The 5,907-nt window shown below is 50.3% G+C and overlaps 1 long non-coding RNA gene across 1 annotated transcript in view; it reads left to right on the forward strand.

The window, feature by feature from the left end:
* LOC106727581 overlaps positions 1 to 1,571 on the forward strand; it is an 8,174-nt gene extending 6,603 nt beyond the window's left edge. The window contains exon 3 of the long non-coding RNA XR_001363810.1: positions 1,511 to 1,571. This is a non-coding gene — a long non-coding RNA (uncharacterized LOC106727581). The remainder of the gene's footprint in view (positions 1 to 1,510) is intronic.
* Positions 1,572 to 5,907: the final 4,336 nt, after the last annotated feature.

Genomic DNA, 5,907 nt, shown 5'->3' on the forward strand with positions numbered 1-5,907 from the left:
CTTGACTTACGAGTTTAATTCGTTCTGAGACCGAGCTCGTTAAGGAGCTCTTTAACTCAAATTACTCTGTCAACTCAATGCAAAAAATTGGCCAAGAGACGGCTGGTATCTCAAAAAACTCGTTAGTGGGACACTCGTAAATCAAGGCCCCACTGTAATCTGGCCACTCAGTGTATATGCTGAGTCTTGTGGGGGAAGAAGGCCTGGGGACCAGGGCCTGGGCTCACCCCACCCTGGCTGTGCCTGCAATTGGCTGGGAGGCTAGGGAGCTCCAAGATGTTTTCTACTGTCCTGCCTCCTCCCACAGACATATTTCTTCTTCAGTCTTGGAAGCAACTCAGCAAGGCAGGTTCCATCCATGTCACTTGACAGATGGGAAAATGGAGGCTCGATCAGAGCACAGCTTTGCCTTGCCCAAGAGCATTTGGCTAGTGAGTGAAGAACTGGGATTGGAACCCAAGCCTCCAGAGGGTATTCATCATGTAAAGGGGGACCCCCCCCGCCCGCCCCGTTTAACACTTGCTGGCTCTGTCCACCCAAACATACAGCTGCCCAGTTAGAAGCTGAACTTACCGCCAACCAGGGCCTGTGTTTCCCCCTCAAGGTCAACAGTATCAGGGTCAATGTGAAGCTTACCCTTAATTCACGACTCCCTAGCTTTGTCCATTTAAGTGAAAACTTTGATGCTATTTCAACCCAAATCCCCCGTGGACTTCAATGGGAGCTTTGAATCCATGAAGAACATCACACAGCGCTTTTGGAGGTAGCACAGGCACCCAATGGAAATCACATTAGCATACTCATTATCATCAGGCCCTTTGAATGTGTTTTCCGGCTGTTCCTTTAAAGTGATTCTGTGCCAATGGGTCCTTTTGGTTCGTGCGGCTGAAGTGGGGCTGTGGGCGACTGCTCTGTGCTGCTCTGCACTCTCCAAACAGTGGCACGACCCATGTGGCATCGGGTGATGGAAGAACCTCACCCACTGACAGGAGGTGTGAATGACACACACTCTCTGGGTTGGGAGGAAATAACTCCTGAAGTCACTCAGGCAGTTGTGATGGGACCCCAGGGGGTGGGCTCAGGTAACAACAACAAAAACATGTTGCTAAACTACCTTCCAAGGAGGCCAGACCCTGTTAATAGGAGGCCCCTGGGTGCAGCAAAGGGTCAGGGATGAGTCCGGGTCTACTCAACTCGGGAAAGTGCCAGAATCACATGGGAAGCCTCTACCAACACTCAGCGCCCACACCCCCACCCTGGACCATTTGGTTCCAAAACTTGTGGAGACAACTGGGCACCACGGGGTTTTAAGGGCCCACATGACTCCAGTTTGCTAACAGGAAGCTAGTTAGTGGAGCTAAACTGCTAACACGCGCACTAGCTGGTCAAGCCAGACCAGAGGGGAAAAGAGAAGTTGTAGGGTGCGTGATGGTGAGGGGGGGGCAACAGGAAGTCCTTTGGGGATGTGTGGGAGAAAAGGAACTGCAAAGAAAACACCTTTTTTTTTCAGTAAAGGAAATTTTTAAAATACAGAAAAGTGGCGAGAACAGTACGATGACTCTATTATCTGTTACCAGCCTCATCCGTTGCCAACACTGAGTCCTTCCCGTGGGGGGAAGGGGGGTTTAAGGTGTGGGCCGCAGGGAGGCGAAGTGCCCCGGGTCCCTGGGAACCTCCTGTAAAGCCCACACTGCTCACTGGTGACCCGGTGACATTGGATCCTTGGAGGGAACACAGAAGCCGGCGCCAAGCTCTCAGGGCAGGACAAGCTTTGACAGGAGAGCCAACAGCTGGGACACAAGGACTTTTGTATTAAAGGAGAAAAAAGTTATATTTTAAGAGAAATCCCCACCCATTTGGACCAGTCTCCTACATTCTCAGGTGTTGGGACAGGGCTTTGAGGCTTACCCCTAAAAGGATCAAAGAGGCGAGGGGGCTAGCCTGGGAACACCCAGGGGTGGCAGCTGGGCCGGGATGTCCCCAGGAAGTCAGGTCCTCTTGGCATCGGACAGAGCTTCCCTGTGCACCTGCCACATGCCAGACGCTGTGTTCTAGGTTGTGGGGACACTGACAACAGCTTACACTCTAGTGCTGGAGATGGACAGTAAAGAGGAAATGGAATACGGAGCGTGTCAGATGGCCTTAGGTGCTACACAGAAGAAAAGCAGGGAAGGAGACTGGGGTGGGTAGATAATAAGGCGCTCAGGACAGGCCTGTCTGCTGAGGTGACCAGACCAGAAGAGGGAGAAAGACACATGGGAGGAGCGTGACAGGCAGACGGGACAGCCAATGCAAAGGCCTGGGAGTGAGAGCTCCTCCCATTCTGTGTAGCTGGTCAGTGGGGCAGCTGGGGACAGAGGTAGCAGGTGAGGTCAGGGAGGCGGGTCCCTGAGGAACACCGGTGAGAACAGAGCTCGAGACCTTGAGGCTCTGTGTAGAGACCTTTGTTTTTTCCTGAGAGAGAAGGGGAGCGATTGGTGGGTTTTGAGCTAGAACAGCACTGTCCAGCCTTTGCCAGCTCATGGCAACACATAAACGAATTACTAACATTCGGCGGCACACCAAAAATACGTGATATTTTTTGCCGATCTGACAAAAAAAAGGTATAATTTTGATTCATTCACACCAGATGGCTGTTGTCGTGTTGGCTGTTGTCACTTTTTTAAATTTGACAATCTAAGGGAAAAGAGGTCAGTGCCCCTGACTAAATAGTCAGGTATTGCACATTTTACGGATTCTTGCAGCACGCCATTTGGAAATCGCTGAGCTAGAGGACTGCGAGATCTGGCTGAGGTTGCAACGGGACCCCCCCTTGTTGAGTGCAGGACAACTGCAGGAGGTGAGGACAGAGGCAGGAGAAAGCTGCTGCGGTCACCCCAGGTGACAGGGGATGGCAGCTCAGACCAGGGCGGTCATGCTGGGCATGGTGAGACGTGGTCAGTTCATGGCTATGTTAGGAAGGTAGAGCCAACAGGATATATTGGAGCCTGAGAGAGGAGAGAGGGGAGGAATGACACCAAGATGTTTGATCTCAGCCGTTAGCATGTGGGCTGGTGTTTCCTGGGCTGGAGATCCTGCTGGAGTGGGGGGCTTGGGTGGTTGAGAATTCCTTCTGAACAGATTAGATTTTAGTTGCCTGGGCAACACAACATGCAAATACCAAGTCCTCCACTGGACACAGGAGTCTGGAGGGCAGGGGAGAGGCCTGGCCTAGAGTCCTCCCAGGTGGTCATGAGATCACAGAGAGCGAGAGCGAGATCACAGATGGCTAAGTAGATCAAGGACTGACCTGGGGTTCTGCTGTCACAGGGAGGGGGCCAGGCCTGGGATTGCTCGGAGGGTCCTAGTGCTATTCCTCCTCTCCATTTGCCACTTCCAATTCTTCACATGTGCCCTGAGGATAAAGGTGAAGGCTGAGCCAGCCTTGTTAGTTGAAAAGGGCAGAAACTCTCAGGTTCACTTGAGCCATCGGGATTGTAGTAAAGCTACAGGCAGCGATTGGAAGGCAGGGTTTTGACCAGGCCTCACAGAGTGCAATTTAACCACCGGGAAATCGTTCGGGCCCCGGGCCCCAGGGACTGAGCTCATTCATGGCCCGCTCAGCACCGGGCCTGATATTCCTTCACCTCCTCCTCCTCTCCGCTCTCTTCCTCTCTGCCCCCTGAGGTTTTGGCTTACTCGTTTCCCCTGTGCCTCCACATTGTCTTTGCATTATCTGATCTTGTTAGGTCTTTCAGCTTTGATGCATTTTATGCCCTAACACTCTGTGATTCAAATTCAAACTGGCAGCCTTGATTGGTGATGATTAGTTTAGTTAATTGCACTCAGCCCTGCTGGGTGGAGCTTTTGCATCAGGGCTGTCTCATTGGCTGCTGGCTAGCCTAAATCCTTGCAGCCTTTGGGTCAGGTGACTTCTACTCCAATCAGGTATTGCAGTAGTTGTGGAGGTGCTATTGGAGACAGAATATAAGGTCCATGACAATGTGTGGTGTATTGATTAAGGTGGGCTCTGAATCATTCAGCCTGGGCTGAGGTTCAAACCCAGCCTCCACCATTTATTGAGACCTTGGACAGCTTATTCAACCTAACTGTACCTCCATCTCTCTCTCTCTAGGTGGAGAATAATAGTTAACTACAACTTAAGGTTGTGATGAGTATATAAGTTAATCAATGAAACACATAACACAGCATTTAATTAGGACTCAAAAATGTTCATTCTTATTGTCCTAATTCCATTTGGATAGTTCATCTCACTAAGTTAGGTGTTTTGTTTGTTTTTGTTGATTTCATAGAGGAAGGGAGAGGAAGGGAGAGGAAGGGAGAGATAGAAACATCAATGATGAGAGAGAATCATTGATCTGCTGCCTCCTGCACACCCCACACTGGGAATCGAGCCCACAACCTGGGCATGTGTCCTGACCGGGAATCGAACCATTACCTCCTGGTTCATAGATCGACACTCAACCACTGAGCCACGCCGGCCAGGCTAAGTTAGGTGCTTTTAAGACATATTCTTATTCAGTTCTTCACAAAATGCAGATGAAATAAGCTGTCTTTTCAGTCCCATCATCCAGATGTGAAAATGAAAATACAGAGGTTACTTTGCTTGCCCTAGAGCCCTCAGCGAGTAAGAGATGGAGTCAGGATTCAGACACAGGTTTGTCTGGCTCCAGCACCATTGTTCCGAATCACTACGCCCCTGACAGGGCATCTATGTGTAAATGCCCCGTTTGGACCCTTCCTCTGTGAGGCTGTGGACAGGAGCCCCCCAGGAGCTGACCCTGCTCCCCCCTGCTCTCCCTATGCTACGGGGGATAATGCCTCCTTCCCTAAATGCAATCTGCTGAAGCGGGACTTGTGCCTCACCAGCTCCGGCCTGCAAAGGCAGTTCCTCCCTTGTCCAATGCGGGCAACACCTGGATAAGTTAGCAGAGTACGGCGTATTCCTCCCATTTGACAGATGCAGAAACTGAGACTCGGCGAAAAGATAAAAAGCAGGATTTGAATCCAGACATGTCTGTCCCTTTCCCCTTCTCCATACTCCCCCATTTTATGGGGCAAAACTGAACCCCAGGGGATCTGGGAGCCCCTGTAAGTTCCCAAACAGAGTGAAGTAAAGGCCAGAAGAACCTGGGGTCAGGACAGAGAACCTCAGAGCTGGAAGGCACCTCATTTAAGGCCAGGAGTCGCTGGGCCTTACTCTGACCACTGCTTAGTAATGTAGCCAGTTCTGCAAAGTCTCCTACTCATGGCCCGAGGGTCATTCAGGGTTTAAGGAAACGAAGTGGCATGAAATCCTGGTGCCTGTTTGATTTCATGAAGTAGGCCTGTCTGACCCTGGGGCTCGGTGCAGGCTTCCCGGCGGAAGGAGCACAGGGAGGATAGGGCACCTGCAGATTCTTGGCTCACACTTGCCTTTTCTGACACACACTTGCCCATGCTCCAGGGTGGGTTACCAGTAACAGTCCCTGGGCTTCACAGGTGGGTGCCTTAGCACATTCGTGGAATCTGACTCACTGTGTGGCTTGGGGCAAGTCACTTAACCTCTCTGGGCTTCCGTTTCCACATGTATGATCCTCTTTCATGGAGTTACTGAAGATGGAGTAAAATATGTTCCCATAGTGCTTGTTGCAAATGCTCCTGTTGTTATTTTAGACATTAAAATCCCACAGCCCCATACAAAAAACTTCACACACTCGCTGTTGGCATGGGAATGTCTAAAATAATCACCTTTTAGGAACATACAAAATAATTAGAAGGAAAGATTATTTTGGTGACAGTGTGGAGGATACATTAGGAGGGAACGATTGGAAATAAGATATGTTCATTAAGAATATGTTTAGCTGTTGGTAGCAAAAAAATTCAACTGTGGCCAGATTTCTAATTGTTCTTTAATATCCACTCTCC

Source organism: Myotis brandtii, unplaced genomic scaffold (assembly GCF_000412655.1).
Source record: "Myotis brandtii unplaced genomic scaffold, ASM41265v1 scaffold45, whole genome shotgun sequence".
In the NCBI taxonomy this organism is placed as follows: Eukaryota; Metazoa; Chordata; class Mammalia; order Chiroptera; family Vespertilionidae; genus Myotis; species Myotis brandtii.